The 20,640-nt window shown below is 44.6% G+C and overlaps 1 long non-coding RNA gene across 1 annotated transcript; it reads right to left on the bottom strand.

Moving 5' to 3' along the window:
- Window positions 1-3,036: 3,036 nt before the first annotated feature.
- On the bottom strand, window positions 3,037-19,201 carry LOC127801660 (uncharacterized). Its single transcript, XR_008023113.1, has 4 exons — window positions 18,579-19,201; window positions 6,963-9,903; window positions 3,907-6,653; window positions 3,037-3,806 (listed from the first exon to the last, which is right to left on the bottom strand). It is a non-coding gene; the product is annotated as an uncharacterized LOC127801660 (long non-coding RNA).
- Window positions 19,202-20,640: the final 1,439 nt, after the last annotated feature.

Below are 20,640 nucleotides of genomic sequence, written 5' to 3'. Positions count from 1 at the left end.
GGGGAATTGATAGCATGCATATTTATACTATATTTTGGCATTTCGCCTCAGTCTTATTAGGCTATTTGAAGTAATTTTTGCTGATATTTCATTGTTTCTATTTTTATGCTTCAAATCATCCTTACACTATTTTCTATCTTACTTCTATGGATCCAGGCTTTAGGGAATGTTGGATGGACTAGAGAAGTGGCTCAACTAAAGGAGCTTGGGTTAACTTTCAAGGAGCAGACTTGGGCTGCTCAATTTTGCTATTTTTGGGCTCACTTATTTTCTGTTGGGCTAGGCCCAACCCTAGCCTTCCTAGCTCTTCATTTCTTAGCCATGTATTTAAGGCCTCTTAGCACTTATTTCATGGGAAGGAGGGAAGTGGAAAAGAGAGAGGATTCTGGCCGTTTTTGTTTGTTAGCATTTTTCTGTTTCCTTCATCTTTTGTTCCATTTTTGTTTTCCTTGCTGTAATGATAGGCTAGAGCATTTGTAACCGGTTGTGTATCTTGAATCCATGTGGAATCTGAGTCCCGGATGAGCTACAAAAACCTGGTTTGTTTGTTTTAATCTTGTTCATTTCCATTTGGTTTAGTTTGAGCAGATTTGTGAATGCATAGAGTTCATGGCAGGTTTGTGTGAATTTGCATGGTTTCATTTTCTGTTAAATGCTTAAGAGAACAGAATGTTATAGCCGGTTGGTATAACATCTCGGAAATGAATATTATGTGCTTGAACGGTTGTTCTTGCATAGGTCCGGATAGGTTGAATAGAGAGTGGATGGTTGCATTTTGTTTATAAGAGGTTTCTATACTCATTTTGTTATTCCAATCATTCTAATCCTTGGACCGTTGTTGGGGATGCTTTAAGTTTGATATCCAGAGATTAAAACATCTAACAAGCTAAGGTTTATAGAGTGGACGAGGAAGATTTCACATAGGGGACAAATACACAGCCGGTTGCATTCCAAACATCATTGTCTTTCTGTTTTGATAATTAGTTTTCTGTCAAAACAACCCCCCCCCAACAACCTGTTGGTTATATTGGTTCTTCTTGTTCGTAGAGGAAAGTGAGGCTCCTTGTGAGATGACCTAGGGTGCACTTTGCTACAAACTAGAGAAGAGATACATAGATCTCTAATTCTGGAGTGGTTCGACAATCGCTGGCCACAACCATATGACAATTCTGCCATGATCCCGCTTTTTGGAGTTAAGTCACCCAGTTGCAATCTGGTGCCTATAACCACGAGTTGGCCCGGGATCACCAAAACATCCAATGCCTATGCTTGCAGACTCACCCAGATCCCTCATTTGAGTTAGGTGCTATGCCTTTTTGGCTAGACTCAACTCTTTCTTTGATCTGGCACCTAGGTCTTCCGACAAACTCAGATGTCTAGTAGGTATCCCGTGCCAGACCACTGGCCAAACCCATATTCCCTGAGGTAAACTAACCCCGAAAGATAGACATGGAGGAAATAATAGGCAGTGCGCTATGATCCATCTTGGGATTACCGGATGTTCTGAATCCCGTGCCCGCAGGCTCACCGGGATCCCTTGACTGACTCTGGTGCTATGCTCCCAAGCTAGACCCAACTCCTTGGCTAATCTGGCGCTTAGGCTTCCCTGCAAGTTTGGACACCCAACAAGAATCCCATAGCAGAACCTATCTCTCGAGGGCCTGGTTGCCTAGAGGTAATCTAGTTTCTAAGCCCCCGATCGACGTAAGATCTTCAGGTATTCTAAAACCGTTGATTGAGTTTAGATACTAGACCCGATTCTTTGGATGATATTTTACTCTTCAATTTTGTCTAAAGACAAAACAGAAGAGTGGGGGGAAATTGTTGTGCTATGAAAAAAATGAGAGAAAAATGAGGAATTTTTAGAAAAAATGAGTAAATAATGAAAAACCTTGGCGACGAAAGGATTGTTGTCAGCTGACTCGCGGCTGCTTGTCGTGAGCTGCCTCACGGCAAGGGCTGGCCACGAGGGCAAGCCTCGCGGCAACTGGCTGTGAGCAGCCTCTTAGCACCCTGTCGCAAGTGCTAGCCTCACGGGCGCTTGCAAGATAGTCGCGAGGGTCAGCTTGGCGGCAGCATGCTGCCTCCCGGCTAGAGGATGGCGGTAAAAAGCCTCTCATCGCCCAAGCCTAAGCCCCACTCAACAATCGCCACGTGTCAGCACTAGTCATTCTTGAGAATCGTGCCCTATAAATTCCCATTTACAAGACAATGATAAGGACTTCTAATTTTGATAAAATTTAGACACTTTGAATGCATCTCTACTATTTTGATGAATAGTCATTAAGATCCGAGGCTAACTTTAGCATGGGAGGGTCTTCGAGGGGAAAAATTCCTGCGAGCCTTCTAACCCATTTTCTGAGCATCAATAGGACCAAATCCTTATAATAAGACCTTGCGGTAAGACTAAATCCTTGAGACAAGACCTAGCAGCGAAGGAAAAATCTTGCGGTGAGACCTAGCGAAGAAGGCAAAACCTTGCGGCGAGACCTAGCGGCAAAGGAAAAACATTGCGGCGAGACCTAGTAGCGAAGGCAAAACCTCTCAGCGAAAGAGCTAGTGGCGAAAAGGCTAGTGGCGAAGCCTTGTGGCAAAAAAGTTAGCGGTGAAGCCTTGTGGCAAAAGAGCTAGTGGCGAAGCCTTGAGGTGAAAGAGCTAGTGGTGTAGCCTTGTGGCAAAATGGCTAGTGGCCAAGACTTGTGGCGAAAAAGCTAGTAGCGAAACCTTGTGGCGAAAGAGCTAGTAGCCAATCCTTATGGCTAAAGAGCTAGTGGCGAACCCTTGTGGCGAAAGAGCTTGTGGCAAAGAAGCTTGTGGAAAAATCCTTGATACGAGCATCCTAGCGGCAAACTCCCTTGAGGCAATTTCTCTTACGGCAACCTAACTTCACCCGACAACGAGCTCGAGTGGACCCTACATCATAAATTTTAATTGTTGTATTTTTAGCAACAACGACTATAAATCTCATGTGTTCTTCGTGCTTGTTTTAATTATTTTTCTTTCTTCTGCTATTTAGAATTAAGACTTTAATCTTGGTTGCTATGTATTATTAAGTCTATTATTACAAGTAGATCATATTTGAGGATACTATATGATTTAATCTCTCTACACCAGCAACTGCAGTGCTTTCCCAACTGCTAGGATCCCACCACCGTAGTTTTCGTTTTTGTCTTTGGATGTATATATTATGCTGATTTATTTAACTACAGAAGGGAAAATTGAAAGAAAGGAAAACTAATGTTCTATATATACATTACGTAAAAACATCTGCATAAAAATTTTCTATTTGCCTTGCTTGTCTCAAGATCCAGCTTAATTAATTTGTCTCAAAGTCAACGCCCTTAGTTTCAATATAGAAATCCTGCTGCCACAACGATCCATGGATCACAGATAGAAATGAGCAAGAGGGAGATGCGAGAGAAATTACAAGAAGAAGGAAAATCATCAAGGCTGGATCTTGTATGTATACATGGATCATGTGTTATCCAAAGACATGACAGGTTCCTTGAGACTTGAAGCGGCCGATTCTTTGGGACTGAAGCAGTCGGAAAGGCAGGCCGAGAAGGAGACGGTGAGAGGCGTCACTAGAAGAATGAGACCCGAAGGCACCATCCACAGCTGGCTATTTGTGGGATGGTAATTCCATTCCCACCAAGCTAAGATCAATCCCCCCATCATGCTTGTCAGCAGTGAAACCAAGCACCCCATGCATGTCTTCACAATGTCCCGGTATCTGTACTCGCGTCCCATTCCATCTCTGTCTTCCTTGTCATATGCCAGCCTTAATCCCATCAAATTAATTTTACCTGCCATAACAATCATAGGCCTTAATCCTGTAAAATTTCACCCAAAAAAACCAGAACCCACAAAACATGATACAAGACATGTAGCCCATGCCATTCATACCTGAGCTGCGATCAATAAAGCATGATCCATCCTAAAGCAGACATGTCGATCTAGTTTAAGTAGATTCGAGGAAGAGAGAGATGGGTATGGCTGGGGAATTAGGAGTCGCCCCTCTGACCATAGTTTAGGATTTTGCTATATCCTCGAAAGCAACTGTCTCATTGGGCTTCCGTAAAACGTGCCTTTCTATCCAAGGTGTTACTGGGAACGATGACATCCATAAACAAAGAAAAATCATTGCGTCCCTCTTTTAAACACCGCCCATTGATTTAACACTTTTTATTTCTTGGTCCGTTCATATCCGATTAGATGTATATATAAAAATATATATGTTAAGGTGTCGCTTTCGTCTGACGACTGACTGAATTTGTGGTTTAAAGAAATATTTTAGTTAGGCACGCTACTTGGTTGATTCGACACACACATACATGTGCACGCACATATATGGGGAGGTGTTTATCATGGGAGGTAGAACTGGACCTGGCTTGTATGTTTGGTGGGTGGTATGCCTTGTCGTCGGCAATAATTACCAACAGGTTTAGCGGGTCAAATTGCAATTAATTCTACTTCAAATTTATCGATTACGGTCAACCCCGTAATTAATGAATTTTTATTTCTAAAACATAAGCGGTCTGTGAAGGCGCCACGAGTTTTTATGCCGCAGAAGCTAGCGTACTTGTTCATGATTGTGGATACGAAACAATAGGCCTTGCATTTGGCTTCACTTGGATTTGAAAACTGAAATTAATATAGATATTCCGCCATCATATCCTCTCCATTTTTTCACATTTCTCTCACGACTTCTCATAAGGAAATAGGATTCTGTTATGGTGAAAACATAGACACGCTTTGTTGTTCTTAGTATGAAAGTGATGCCTAACGTGTAAATCGTGTTTTAGAAGTTGACATGAAACTAACATAAGGTGACTTGTAGAATATTCCTCATAATTAAGTTTTATCTCTATTTAGGTACTATTACATTGAGTTTATGAAGATTTTTTTTTTCCACATGAAGAGGGGTTACTACTTTAAGTTTCGCATAAATATTAATTCTGATCGACCAGTCCAGGGCCCAATCCCCAAAGTAAAACATATGACGGCATTATAAATATGTAAGGTTTTAGTACATTAAATTTATCTTTTAAGATGCAACAATTATTTTTTTATATTTTTTTACTTTGCATATTGAAAGGGAGAAGCTCCCTAGCTAACAATGTATTACCCAAAATTTTTTAAAAGATTTAGGAATAATTTGTCTTGGGCAAAAAAAAGAATTTTTAAAAGTTTTATGGTTATAGTGTAATTTCTCGGAGTTATGAGTGACTAAATCAATTACAGAGAATATTTTGAAACTTAAATACCTTCAAAAAAGGAAATGGGATTGACGAGTGTCTCAAAACAAGATTTATGGCACTGAAAGAAATTGGAATAGAGATAATTTTCAGTATAACTATGATCAAGCTAAAAAATCGAATGGTCGTAAGAGACTTTTAAAAAGTCAACAAAACCCCGAGAGGATTCAAGTTTTGCATAAGGAATAACCCTGAAGTAGTTTCAGGATGAAACAAACAAATTCGTGATAAAAAAAAAAGTGATTTTGCATATATTTGGGCCTAAGTGTAATTTATGAAACTTGGCCAAAAGTAGTAAAACGAAACTTAAGGGATAAAATGTAAAGGAGAAAATTTAGGGGTTCATTGTGGAATTTTTAGAAACTCAAAGGATTGCATGGAATGGCTCAAATGTATAATTTTAAAGTTTGGAGGGGTTAAAGTCTAATTTTTTAAAAATAGCCATAGCCAGGCGTTGACCACCACTTCGATCGCTCGCCAACCACCTACCACCTTTAGAGAGGGTCGCCGTAAGGCCCAACATAGGCTCCAGGGCATGGGGTGTAACGACCCGTTAGAGGGGTTATATTTTATTTAAAATGGCAATTTAGCAATTTTTTAAATAGGAGAATAACATTTAATTGCAGTTAGATTATGTGAAAAATAATCAAGGGCAAGAATGTAAATAATAATTTCATATTATTAGAAATTATTTAATTAGAGATATTATGGATGGGTAGATCCGTGCGTGAATAGGAATTGGAAGTTCTTCAAGTTATATAAGGAGATAAGGATATGGGCTTCTAGGGTTGCTTCTTATACATATGTTCATAGAGTGTATATTTTCTCACACCGTGTAATGACCCGCTCCCACTTATGGGCGTCGCCGGTAAATAATCAACCGGATTACTCACCCAACAAACCACAACTGAAGGGTTGGACTATGTTTTAAGGGGAAACGCCCTAGGTGTGAACTAGGTTTTGCCCTTTCATTCGCTCCACTCAGGAATCGATCCAACACAAACAAGAAAGCACAGCGGACCGAGACCATAAACCCGAGTGAGCTTCACCTCTCTTCAGTTCGCCTCATAGCAAGCCAAAGGTGACCCGGGCACAAAGTTAGTATAACAAACACTTCGCTAAGTATTGGGGATTTATGAAAACATACCTCGTTGATCATTACTCGGTCTAAATTTGGCTTCAACAACTAAAGCCACATATACATCACGCAAACTCACAATCATCTATCACACTATTATGATTACAACAACTAGACACCTCTAGTGCTCAATATCGCTTACATTCAATTACATAAATACATATATGAAAATACACAACAACACATCTCAGGAAACAATGATAATTACCACAACAGCCTCCCAGCACCATCCCTGCTTGCATCTAGACTCGTATTATCTACACATGAGGTAAAACCTCATGAGTCATAAAGACTCAGTAAGGGTGCAATGCATGTAAATATGAATATGACCATGTTTATGTATACCAATGCATGCAAATGAGGCTAGGCCTACTCATTCTCACAACCCTCCAAGGTTTGAGGCATTAACCTATCAGCCCTCACAACACTAGTCCTCCTTATGGCCACAGGTTCACTAGATCTCGCATCATGCGAGTGTTAACCACTACATGCAAATGCAACATAAAAACATTATCAAACACATTTACCAACTTGCAAGGCCACCTCCACATAGGGTCATCCCTTACCTGGATTGAAGCTTCATTCCTGCCTCGGGTAAGAATGTCAGCCCAAACTCTGAGCTCTTCTAGGATCACCGCCTCCCCAGATGAACCTAGATGCAAACACACACAAACCCAACTCCATTAACATTCGGCATTAAACCAATGCCCTCAACTTCGCCACACATCGCAAACATCGCCCAACAACACTCCTAATAAACCCCACCCGAGGGTTCAATCCAATCAACACTACATAGTTTAATATCTCACATAAAGGAAATATTCTGAAAAGAATTAATTAACTTACCTTAGTCAATCTGGAAAAGAAACTCGGCCAATCGCCCACACCAGCGTTGCCTCCTTAATTGACATCTCATGCCCAAATCTTCGATTTCAAGCCTCTGGCACGCTTCTCGAGTTTCAAAATAATTTCCAGACTATTCTCCAATTTTTCTAGAATTTTTCCTTGTTTTTCCTAAATTTTTTAGATTTTCTTTCATTTTCTTTTCTTTTCCTTTTTCTTTTATTTTCTTTCCTCTTCTACTGTTCTTCTTCCTCCAACATTTCCTGTGCACGCTCCTCCTCCTTCTTCTTCTTCACCGAGCTTGCGCGCACAACACCAGCACGCTGGCCACCATCGTTACTGGCCTCTTCGGTCGCCACCATCGGCCAACACCGTTGCTCACAACGCCATCAATGCCCCAACTCAGTCGCGTAGGGCGGCCTCCACCACAGCCACCACCGCGACCTCCCGAGCCTCCAGCCATCACCGGCCCAAACGCACAGAGCCGCTGCTACGCACGGCCATTCTGGCCGCGAGCTTCACCTCCGAGTCACCGCAACCACCGCCTGCCTCCTTCCAGCCTCCTCGTGCGCCTCAGCCGCTGCAATCGCCATGGCCAACCTCCCCTGCCCACAGCGAAACCAGCATCGTCGATCGGCCAAGATAGCCTCTGACGCCGCTCGCTGCCACCTCTAGCAGCTTCCAGCTGTTGCTAGCCATTGGTCGACCACCCTTGCACGACGTAGAACCGCCTTGGTTCCTTCTCATCATCGTCGGCCATGGCAGCGACTGCCATGACCAGTTGGGCTTCAAGCTCTCCCTCACACTCTATCTCTCACTCTCGACTGCTCTTGGCTCGACTCCCTTTCTCTCGGCAATGCTCTCTCTCTTTATCTCACGCGAGCTCTCTCTTCCTCACTCTCTGGTTCCTTCCTCTCGGCCATTTCAAAATGGTAGAGACATATGAGGCTTCCTGGAAGCTTCCCTCGCCCACACTATATAAATATCTATATATGATTTTCATACATTTAACCCTTTAATTTTTTAATAATATCGCTTAAGGGTTTCACTAATTGCACTTGGAGATCTATTAATTACACTTGGTCCCTCCAAGCTTTAAATTATTAACATCAAGACTTGATTTTCCCAAAAATTAATAACCGACACTTACTCTGGGATATCAATTTTGTCCCTACGCCTACACGGGACATTTATTTGACCCGAAAACACTCAAGAGTTGCCTTACTCAGAAAATCGAACCACCCCTAGGGTCCCCTCAGCTTCCAGGAGGTCCCTTGTAACCATTTAGTACTAGCACCCCACTCGGGTTTATACATAATTTATTTCAAAAATTATTCCCGTTTGGACTGCTTCTAGCGCCATAAGCCTCACTTCGAGACGCTCACCAATCTCTTGCCCTCTTCCCTGGACATCCAAGTCCCAAGGCACTCCCTACCACCAACTCGATAAATTTCATTAATTAATTTCTCAAAACCGACTTTCGGCTTCCCGGACCACCCGAGGTCCCTTCAAATAATCAAAATTTATTTATTTTTCAATACCATGTAATACTGGGTACTACACACTGTAGAGGGAGAAGGAAGATTGTGAGTTGCAACAGTGTCTTGCATAGGAGATTTATGTTGAAACGTTGAGTTGATCAAGAAGATCGTAAGCCAAGTATCTTTCCCCTGTAAACCTTTCTTACAGATTTTTTGATTAAGTTTTTGTTCTCATATTTTTAGAGTTATATTAGTTATAGAGATGTATATATATATATACTTACAGTGAGTTTTTGTCAAAGTCATGCATGTTTCTTTATAGCGATTTCTTCTAATATGATCTTTGAATCATCTCCGTGATTGTTTCATGTCATTTGGGATTTGTTTTCCCAAGTTTTCTTTCGAAATGATGTAGATTTGTTACAAGTTGCATCAGAAAATGATCTCTGTAATTGTTCGTATCTATGTTATTAATATGCAAACATTAGGATGAGTTTCCCAATATCCAGATAGGTTGTTCAAAGATTGTGAGTAGCATCCGGATGGATCAGTGCACATCTGGATGGTTGAAAAAGATTTATGTAAGTGACATCCGGATGGCACAATGCGTATCCGAATGGCTCTTGTTATATCTGGATGACCTATACGCATATTCGGATAGCTTGTTCGATCTCTGTGAGTGGTATCCGTATGGCCCTTATTCGTACCCGGATAACCCTTGTAATATCCAGATGCTTTGTATCGTATCCGGATGTGTCCAATGTTTATTTTAAGTAATATCAAGATGCCTTGACTCGTATCCGAATGAGTCCAATAAGTTTTGTGAGTGATATCCGGATGCCTTAAGCCGTATTTGGATGCGTCTAGTTGTAACGACCCTCTCCCACTTACGAGCGCCACCGGTAAATAATCGACCAGATTACTCACCTATCAACCACAACTGAAGGGTTGGACTATGTTTCAACAGGAAACGCCCTAGGTGGGAACTAGGCTTCATCCTTCCCTTTGCTCCACTCAAGAATCGGTCTCAACACAAACAAGGAAAAACTCAGCGGACCGAGACCCGAAACCCGAGTGAGCTTCACCTCTCTTCAGCTAGCCCCATAGCAAGCCAGAGGTGACCTAGGCACAAAGCTAGCATAATAAACATTTCGCTGAGTATTGGGGATTCATGAGAACATACCTCGATAATTTTTACTCGATCCGAAACTCGGCTTCTCCAACTAAGCCATATACCACGAACAATCTCACAATCATTTATCACACTATGATATTTCAACCATTAAATACATCTATTGCTCAATATCGTTTACATTCGATTACATGATTACATATAAAAATTACAAGAGATTACACAACAACACATCTCAGGTAACAAGCTAATTACCACAACAGCCTCCTGGCACCATCCCTGCTTGCATCTGGACTTGTATTATCTACACATGAGGTAAAACCTCATGAGTCATAAAGACTCAGTAAGGGTGCAATGCATGTAAATATGAATATAAAGATGTTTATGTATGCCCAAAGCATGCAAATGAGGCTAGGCCCACACATCCTCACAACCCACTAAGGTTTGAGGCATCAACCTATCAGCCCCCACCACACTAGTCCACTAGGTCTTACATCACACAAGATATAACCACTACATGCCAATGCAACATAAAAACATTATCAAGCATATTTACCAACTTGCAAGGCCACCTCCACATGGGGCCATCCCTTACCTGGATTGAAGCCTCATCTCTGCTTCGGCACGAACTCCGAGCTCTTCTAAGATCACCGCTTCCCGGTCGAACCTAGAGGCAAACACACAAAACCCCAACTCCATTAACATCCGGCACTAGGGCCTACACATTTATTAATCACCGCAAGAACCACCCGCCAACAACTACAACAACCCCAACCATGGGTTTAAATCCAATCAATTCATCACATTATAATATTCCACAATATCTGACATAAGCAAATAATTCAAAAGAAATAATTAATGACCTCATTCAATTGGAAGGAAAAATCGGCCAATCGCCCACGCCAACGTTGCTTCCTGAGCTGCCATCTCATGCCCGAAATCCCACTCTCGAGCTTCCGGTATGCTTTACGAGCCTCAAAATAACTTCCAGGACTTTTCCCCAATTTTTCTGGAATTTTATCCTATTTTGCCTCATTTTCCAGATTTTCTTTTCTTTTCTTTTCTTTTTCTTTTCTTTTCTTTCTTTCCCTGCTTCTTCTCCTGCATGGCACTATTCATCGTCTTCTACCTCGCGCGGCCGCTCCTGTTCCTCCTTCTTCCTCACCGAATCGGCGCGCACAGCGCCCCTGCAAACATGGTGGCCAGCCACCGCCACTGGCTCTGCCGAACACTGCTATAGGTAGCTCCGCTACCGCCTGCCGCCTAGGACTGCATCGCGAGCACCATTGCTGGCCGCCTCTGCCAGCACCCTCAGCCGCGAGCTGCCATGCTCGATGTCGCGACAGCCATGGCCGCCTCGCTGCTGCTCCCTTCGGCCACCAACGACGCCTCTGCGCGCCATCACACGGTCTTGGCTGCTTCCTCCACGAGCTACCAGCCCCTTGCGGCCACCATCGGCCGCCAAGCTCGCCTCGATCGACCTCCATTGCCGCGGCCATAGCCATTGTTGTCTTCCCTGCGGAAACCCACCAGCAGCGCCCTCAGCTCCCTCTCTGTCAGGAATGCTCTCTCTCTCGAGCTCTGTTTTCTTTCCCTCGCAAAGGCTCTCGGCCACAGCAACAGCAGCGTGAGGCTGCTACTGCCATAGTCGAGTTCGGCCACCAAGCTCTTCCTCTCTCTCCCTTGAGCTCTCTCTCACACAAGCTCTCACACACTCGGCAAAGCTCTCTCCCAAGCTCATCCTCTCGCTCTCGCAATCTCTCTTTCCCACTCTCTGATCGGCCATTTTAAATGGTAGAGGCACCCACGAAGCTTCAAGGAAGCTTCCTCGCCTATATATATACATATATATATATATATAATACACTAATTACATATAAACCTTCCATATATCACATAATTTCACTTGAGAAATTAATTATTGCACTTAGGGGATTTTATAATTACACTTGGACCCTCTAAGATTTTAATTAATTACCCCAAAGCCACCAAAACCTTAATTCTCCAAAATTAATAATTGACTTTTACTCGATAAAGCCAATTTCGTCCCTGCGCTTGTACGAAACCTTAATTCGTCTCGAAAACACTTAAGGGTTGCCTTACTCAGAAAACCGAACCACCCCTAGGGTCTCCTCAACTTCCGGGAGGTCCCCTCCGACTATTCAGTAATGGCACCCACTCGGGCTTATATAGAATTTATTTCGAAAATTATTCCCGAATGGACTGCTTTCAACGCCATTTATCTTCATCCCGAGATGCTCATCAATCCCTTGCCCTCTTCCCTGGACATCCAAGTCCCGAGGCACTCCCAGTCGTCAATTCGACAATTTTCATTAATAAATTACTCGAATTTGACTTTTGGCCTTCCCAGACCACCCGAGGCCCTGCCAAAATAGTCAAAACTTATTTATTTTCAATACCATGTAATACCAGGTATTACATTCCACCCTTCTTAAAGAATTTCGCCCTCGAAATTCACTTTGCCTTAATCTCTTGCCCAAGATAATCACGTTCTCAAGCTACTCTCTGAATCCCCTGCTCGAGAATCTCATAGCCGAACTAATTCTCAGCCCTTTTTCCTCAGGTTATTCCCATCTCAAGGATTCACCTAGGCATTTGGTCATCCGTTTCTTGAGGACATTCGCCAACCAATTATCGCTTTGGCCTCTCGCCAAACCGCACCACCGGTCGCTGGTCATGCTTACTGCAACGATATCCATCTCCGGATGGATTTTCTCTGCCTCGAAGCATCGCTTTGCATTCCACTTCCCATTTTTCCCCTTTTTTTTTGCATCAACTGAAACAACTCTCACTAACATTGCATTACTGATCAGTCCACCACGATTTTACGCCGATCACACACGACAACGTTTTCCACTGCCAATCACACATGGCCACGATTTTACGCTGGTCTAACCAGCAACGTCTCAGCACTGATCATCAGTCGCGATGTTTCTTTTAATGCCCACAAGACACTTTGACACCTATGCCACCATGGCATACCGCCATTAATCACAAGTATGCATAGCTTGAATCGATCCTCATGGCAACTTCTCGTTACCGATCAACTTACTACGCTAGCACTACTTGGGAAGCACCCATTTGGCCCACCCTGCCAACTTCGACCATTTCATACATGGTCTTCTACTTTGACCAGCTGACCCTCATTTATCGATACGATTACGCAAAATCGATATACCTAACACCATGTCAGGTAATTACACATTTCAATCCATACGTGCACTGCCCGAGTTCACCTCGAGCTTGGAGATGCACGCATCATTACAATCTCACCTCGAGCTCAACCATGCTCGGGCCACAACCTTCTCCCAACCGGGAGTTCTTCACATTAAGCACATAGAGACACTTAAGCCTTGCTTACTAGCCGATTTCACACGCTAGTAGGGGTCTCGTACCCATACTAGGAGACTCTTTATTGAGCAACCCCTTCCAGATCTTCACCTTATTTCAACCTTCACAATCATACCCCATGCTAGGCCTTACCTTGGCTATTAAACCCTACCGCGAGTCAAGGATTCTACCATTTCACTTAAGGTCGCAGAACCATTAATCGGCCCTCGCCATTACCCACGGTGCGTGGCACAAGTGATTGGCTTATTACCATCTGCACAATCACTTATTGCATCTCACCTGTAGGATAACTCGTGCCTTTGGTCCGCACCACAACAAGCTAACATGGTTACACCCCCACTCTTGTAGCGATCTTCTAGCCAAATTTGCTTGCCCAGCTTCAATTTCATTGGGACTTTTCAAATCTCGCTAGAGCCTCGACAGGGCCTCTTACTCTTGAGGCACGAAACTTTCAGCAACCCTAAATCAGGTTCATCCTCAATTTGCGATAAACACCTGATTTAAACCATGCATAATGGTTTCCTTTGTCCTCCTCGGCAAGGACAACACCAAAATAGCAACGAATTTTTTCCTCCACGGTTGTTGCATCTGAAATTTCACAGGCACCAGCCTTCATGGCCATTCACACTCGGCTTCAAGGTCTTACCATGCAAAATGGCTACCTTTGACTTTCCTGACATCTTTTCCCTGACAGCGACGATAACACTACCATGCCATCTCAAAAGGCTCGTTGCTCCATGAATCTCACTGCTCAACGCAACCGGCACGACCCCACTCTTAGACCGCCTTCCTCATATCACTTTGCTATGCTTATAGCAGCTAGCCAATACCCTAAGAGACTCTAGCTTCTCCCAGACTTCTTATAACCTTTGCTTCAATCAGCTCACACCTCAGTGAGCGACCACATTGGCTCTAATGCCATCATCATTAGCTAAGACGACCTCTTGCCATAGCTTAGCGCCACATCCAATTGCAACCGCGACTCAGGAGCCACCTATGCCACTGACCGACTACTCTCACGATGCCCCACGACCCTGGCTAGCTGCTGCATTACTGCTGCCGTTATCACCGGTCGGCGTCTTTGATCGCCATCGGTTACCCCCAGTTGGTCACCAATCGGCTCCACTAGCTAATTTCCTTTCAACCATTAATCTCTAACCACGAGGCTAAATCTCATCAATTGCCCACACCAAGGCATCACCCTAAGTATATCACTCACAGCTATCAGGTGATTTCATCACCTAAACACCATTCCTAGGAACCAATCTCGTCCCATAAGCTCTTCCTTCGAGCTCTCTTTACCCATTAGCGACATCTTAAATTCGCCTTCACCTTCCATCTAATCAACTCGATTAGCTTTAACCGGATTGCCCGGCTCAACAAACACAACCTTCCTCCAGGCACTACACTTGCAATCATCAACTATGACTTCGATTTTAAACTCCACCCACTGGAAATCACCCCTGCCACTCATGTGGAACTCACACTTCCACTCAATGTCGTAGGACTCATCTTCCTACTCAGGCACTTGCCATCACGCTGGCTTTCCTCGGGTGATCTATCTTGATAGAGTTGTAGTGCCTTAGGAAGTTTATCCCATGTTGTTATCCCCTGCTCAACTTTTCTTGGGAGAACATCTCAAGTTCTACCCAAGCTATTTTTCCACATTACCATCTATAACTCCCACTACGGAGTAGTATTCCTTCAAGCGGCACAACTTTGCCTTAACCAACCATCTTTTATCAACTTGGATCTCTTTCTAAAAAATCCACCTGGTTTGATCACCAGGACCCGCTGAACCTTTATGTACACGGTCAATCAACAAGGCTTTATATCACAGTCCTCGAGCCTCACACTCCTATCATTGCCATCAGGTGCTACCACCTTGCAACTGATCCTGTGTCTTCAACCGAAAATCCATCCAGTGCTACATAAGGATACTTCCTCATTTTCGCATCGACACCTCAGGACTAACTTTAGACTGTGCAATCACGAGCCTTCATGGATTTCAAACCGTGCCTTACTTACTTGTTCAGCCTGCCACAGCTCACCTCACAGATTAGAGATCCCTTTACTCGAAGCCTTCACGTGCTTCAATATTCCCTTCTCATGGTTGGCTTCCAACTTGTAAGTCTCGCCCTCCACGGCACTTACTTAACATTCTGGAGCCATTTACCGACTCCACCAATCAACCCATCTTCTCGCATCACCGCAAGGTCACACGGGTCTCTCATCTCAATTTACCCGATCAACATCGATCAAATTTACCGCAACTGCATTAGCATCCTTTAACAAAAAAGCATCGCCACACATCTTGTTTTCACACCACAAGATATCATTCAATCGTTTCACAAACCTTCTTGCTGCCAAGACAACAAAAGGCACTACCATGATTTTTCAACCCTTACGGAATTTTAGGTCTGGACCAGACATAACCTACAGCATACCCCAAGTCTTCGACGTCTAATCGTCTCCACCGTAGACAGGTTACTCCACATAGAGGGCTGCAGTCCCTCCCGTGAACTAACCGTCAATATCCAGTGGTCCTTAGCATTAGACCCGTCAACCGTAGGCATCATCTGTAGCGTTATTCCTATGCTAGACCCGTTTCTTTTCCCCGGGTTTCTTTCTCAAACATCTCAAGATGCTACCACACCTGAACATACTCTAAATTACTTTGACACCACTTTAACCAGATAAAGGGCTTAAACCCCACTTGGGTGCAACACCCTAACAGCTCTTATTACTAGCAGTTGAGTTGTGGGACTGGCCACAACTTTCGTCACCCTACCGCATTTCACAAATCTTTAGCCCCTGACCATCTGCATAATCACTGTGTTGCCCTGTGCTTTAGGCGAGCCAGCACCTGGTCATCATTACCGTGTCACTCCCATACACTGGCCTAACACTAGTTCCCCATCGTGTTGCCCTGTGCTTCGGAGAGTCAACACCAAATCATCATTACCGTGTTGCTCCCTTACACTGGCCCAACAACAGTTTCCAACAGCATGGCTCAGGTCCAACACTGACTTGTTTCGCATCTGTAGCATCACCCTACCGAGCATCCTACTCGACTACTACTCCATCAGAACGTTACCGCATTCCACGATTCCTCCTTAGGACTACTCTAGATGTCTTATCTCTTACAAGAGACTATCGATTTCACCTAACCAACCCTCTTAAGGCGCTGCTCCAGATCTTCGGCATCTGACCGTCACCTACAGTTCACTAAATTGCACAGGCCCATGGGCCACTTGCCCTCAATGCGAGCCAACTCATTAGTCCTCTGCCACACGGTCCATAGCATCAGATCCGTCACACCGAGCCTTGCACCTATAGCATCAAAGCTATTTAAAGCCTCCCGAGCTACGATGGTTCTGCCACCATCTTACCTAAGCCATCTCACTTGGTTATCCTTGCCTTGATAACCTCAAGCTCGTACCATGAGCCCCGCTCCTTAGGACTCTACATCTCTTACCAATTAAGAGACTCTCAAACCACAACCAACATGCTAAGCCTATCTCAAGCTCCTGTACCCATAACCATCGAGCACCTACCATTACCCTCCAGGTAAACAGAGACCTCTCGTCTCTCCTTGCACACCCATAGTGCATTCAGTCACGACGCCCAGCTTGGTTTTCTCGCAAGCCTCTCTCAGGCTCCCATGACTTGGAATATAAAATTCGGGGCCTTCACATTACTCACCATGCCCGTGCCCACTTGGCATCCGAAGTTGGCATTTCCATTATGCGCATAGCCTATGGATGTCCTGTTGCCACACACTCATCACCCTCTGACCACACACACCCGTTCATACCCTTCATTGGGTGACCTCCGCATCTCCCATCAAGGGTCTCGAGACCTTAAGCGTCGTCACGACCCCAGGCATCATAATGAGGGTCTATTCACCTCTCATCTCCCGACCTTAGGAGTCCCACCAAACCCCAAGCGTTCTAATGAGAGTTTTGATTGATCCCTCATCCATCACTCACATGAACGGTCTTTTGACCCTTCACAACTAGGACTGCTAACCCAATGGCTCTCACACGCACATCAACGCATGCCCAACTCCTTAATCCCAATCTCGATTCCAGCTCGACTCACTTAGGACTTCCATCTCATACAAAAACCTGCTAGGGTCCACTCATACCCTAGGCATATCCCCTCCCGGATCATCATAACAATACAGTCACCTCTCATTACATCGTACCGTATACATCTAGCATGCTTTCAGCACGCACGACTCTCCTCGAAGTCTTTCCAGATGCTACTTACTTCATGCCGTCATTGGCTATGACATACAGATGCCTTACATGCATGCCCCCCATGGAGCCTTACTGTAATTAACCTTACCCCCTTCCTAGGGCTTGCCACCTAACCCGATGATGACTCATTTCCTTGAGTCTTGAGCTAACACCCACTTTAGCTCATTTTATTTCAAGTGCACACACCTTATTGCACCACTTCCAAGGGACAACTCTATTCCCTCGAACATGCTCGGCAGATCCCTAGCATAGGGACGCTCCACTAATCCCCTCTCGGATTAGTCATGCTTCGACTTCGTGTCCCCACACAAGCCTCAACACTTCATATCCCCAGAATGCCACATTCGAGTTTTCTTAATACCAACACCCACACTCGGGTTTTCGGTTCCTCATTGCTTAACCCGTATACCTCTCACAGGTATATCATCTCAGTCTAGGGTATTTTTCTCATCCCTAGAACAGAAACATCCAAACATACCATTGCGGGCCTCAATGACTTGACCCAATCCCTTAGGGTCCTCGGTCCACATGTCCAACTTTCAAGGTTATCGGACCAACCTTACATTGAAATCTCAAAATTTCAAATCAATTGTTCTCGACCCCAACTCAGCAAACTCAGCAGTTAAGACATTACGACTTACACTCAATCATGTCAGACATCCTTTATTCCAAAACTCCGGCAATTACTCGCATTAATCACTTAATCGACCACACTTAACACTAAAGCATGCTAGCTTTCCCCACTCATATAGCTAGCCATGCTCTGATACCAACTGTAACGACCCGCTACCACTTACGAGCGCCACCGGTAAATAATCGACCAGATTACTCACCTATCAACCACAACTGAAGGGTTGGACTATGTTTCAACAGGAAACGCCCTAGGTGGGAACTAGGCTTCATCCTTCCCTTCGCTCCACTCAATAATCGGTCTCAACACAAACAAGGAAAAACTTAGTGGACCGAGACCCAAAACCCGAGTGAGCTTCACCTCTCTTCAGCTAGCCCCATAGCAAGCCAGAGGTGACCCAGGCATAAAGCTAGCATAATAAACATTTCGCTGAGTATTGGGGATTCATGAGAACATACCTCGATGATTTTTACTCGATCCGAAACTCAGCTTCTCCAACTAAGCCATATACCACGAACAATCTCACAATCATTTATCACACTACGATGATTTCAACCATTAAATACATCTATTGCTCAATATCGTTTACATTCGATTACATGATTACATATAAAAATTACAAGAGATTACACAACAACACATCTCAGGTAACAAGCTAATTGCCACAACAGCCTCCTGGCACCATCCCTGCTTGCATCTGGACTTGTATTATCTACACATGAGGTAAAACCTCATGAGTCATAAAGACTCAGTAAGGGTTCAATGCATGTAAATATGAATATAAAGATGTTTATGTATGCCCAATGCATGCAAATGAGGCTAGGCCCACACATCCTCACAACCCACTAAGGTTTGAGGCATCAACCTATCAGCCCCCACCACACTAGTCCTCCATATGGCCATTGGTCCACTAGGTCTTGCATCACACAAGATATAACCACTACATGCCAATGCAACATAAAAACATTATCAAGCATATTTACCAACTTGCAAGGCCACCTCCACATTGGGCTATCCCTTACCTGCATCGAAGCCTCATCTCTGCTTCGGCACGAACTCCGTGCTCTTCTAGGATCACTGCTTCTCGGTCGAACCTAGAGGCAAACACACAAAACCCCAACTCCATTAACATCCGGCACTAGGGCCTACGCGTTTATTAATCACCGCAAGAACCACCCGCCAACAACTACAACAACCCCAACCATGGGTTTAAATCCAATCAATTCTTCACATTATAATATTCCACAATATCTCACATAAGAAAATAATTCAAAAGAAATAATTAATTACCCCATTCAATTGGAAGGAAAAATCGGCCAATCACTCACGCCAACGTTGCTTCCCGAGCTGCCATCTCATGCCTGAAATCCCACTCTCGAGCTTCCGGTATACTCTACGAGCCTCAAAATAACTTCTAGGACTTTTCCCCAATTTTTCTGGAATTTTATCCTATTTTGCCTCATTTTCTAGATTTTCTTTTCTTTTCTTTCTTTCCCTGCTTCTTCTCCCGCGTGGCACTATTCATCGTCTTCTACCTCGCGCGACCGCTCCTGTTCCTCCTTCTTCCTCACCGAATCGGCGCGCACAGTGCCCCTACGAGCATGGTGGCCAGCCACCGCCACTGGCTCTGCCGAACGCTGTTATGGGCAGCTCCGCTACCGCCTACCGCCTCGAACTGCATCGCGAGCACCATTGTTGGCCGCCTCTGCCAGCACCCTCAGCCGCGAGCTGCCACGCTCGATGTCGCGACTGCCATGGTCGCCCCGCTGCTGCTCCCTTCGACCACCAACGGCGCCTTCGCGCGCCATCACACGGTCTTGGCTGCTTCCCCCACGAGCCACCAGCCCCTTGCGGCCACCATCGGCCGCCAAGCTCGCCTCGATCGACCTCCATTGCCGCGGCCATAGCCGTTGTTGTCTTCCCTGCGGAAACCCACCAGCAGTGCCCTCGGCTCCCTCTCTGTCAGGAATGCTCTCTCTCTCGAGCTCTGTTTTCTCTCCCTCGCGAAGGCTCTCGGCCATAGCAACAACAGCGTGAGGCTGCTACTACCATAGTCGAGTTCGGCCACCAAGCTCTTCCTCTCTCTCCCTCGAGCTCTCTCTCGCACAAGCTCTCACACACTCGGCAAAGCTCTCTCCCGAGCTCATCCTCTCGCTCTCGCAATCTCTCTTTCCCACTCTCTGATCGGCCATTTTAAATGGCAGAGGCACCCACGAAGCTTCAAGGAAGCTTCCTCGCCTATATATATACATATATATAATACACTAATTACATATAAACCCTCCATATATCACATAATTTCACTTGAGAAATTAATTATTGCACTTGGGGGATTTTATAATTACAGTTGGACCCTCCAAGATTTTAATTAATTACCCCAAAGCCACCAAAACCTTAATTCTCCAAAATTAATAATTGACTTTTATTCGATAAAGCCAATTTCGTCCCTGCGCCTGCACGGAACCTTAATTCGTCTCGAAAACACTTAAGGGTTGCCTTACTCAGAAAATCGAACCACTC

This window comes from Diospyros lotus, chromosome 5 (genome assembly GCF_014633365.1).
Source record: "Diospyros lotus cultivar Yz01 chromosome 5, ASM1463336v1, whole genome shotgun sequence".
Taxonomy (NCBI): domain Eukaryota; kingdom Viridiplantae; phylum Streptophyta; class Magnoliopsida; order Ericales; family Ebenaceae; genus Diospyros; species Diospyros lotus.
This window is presented reverse-complemented; position numbering and strand designations above follow the sequence as displayed.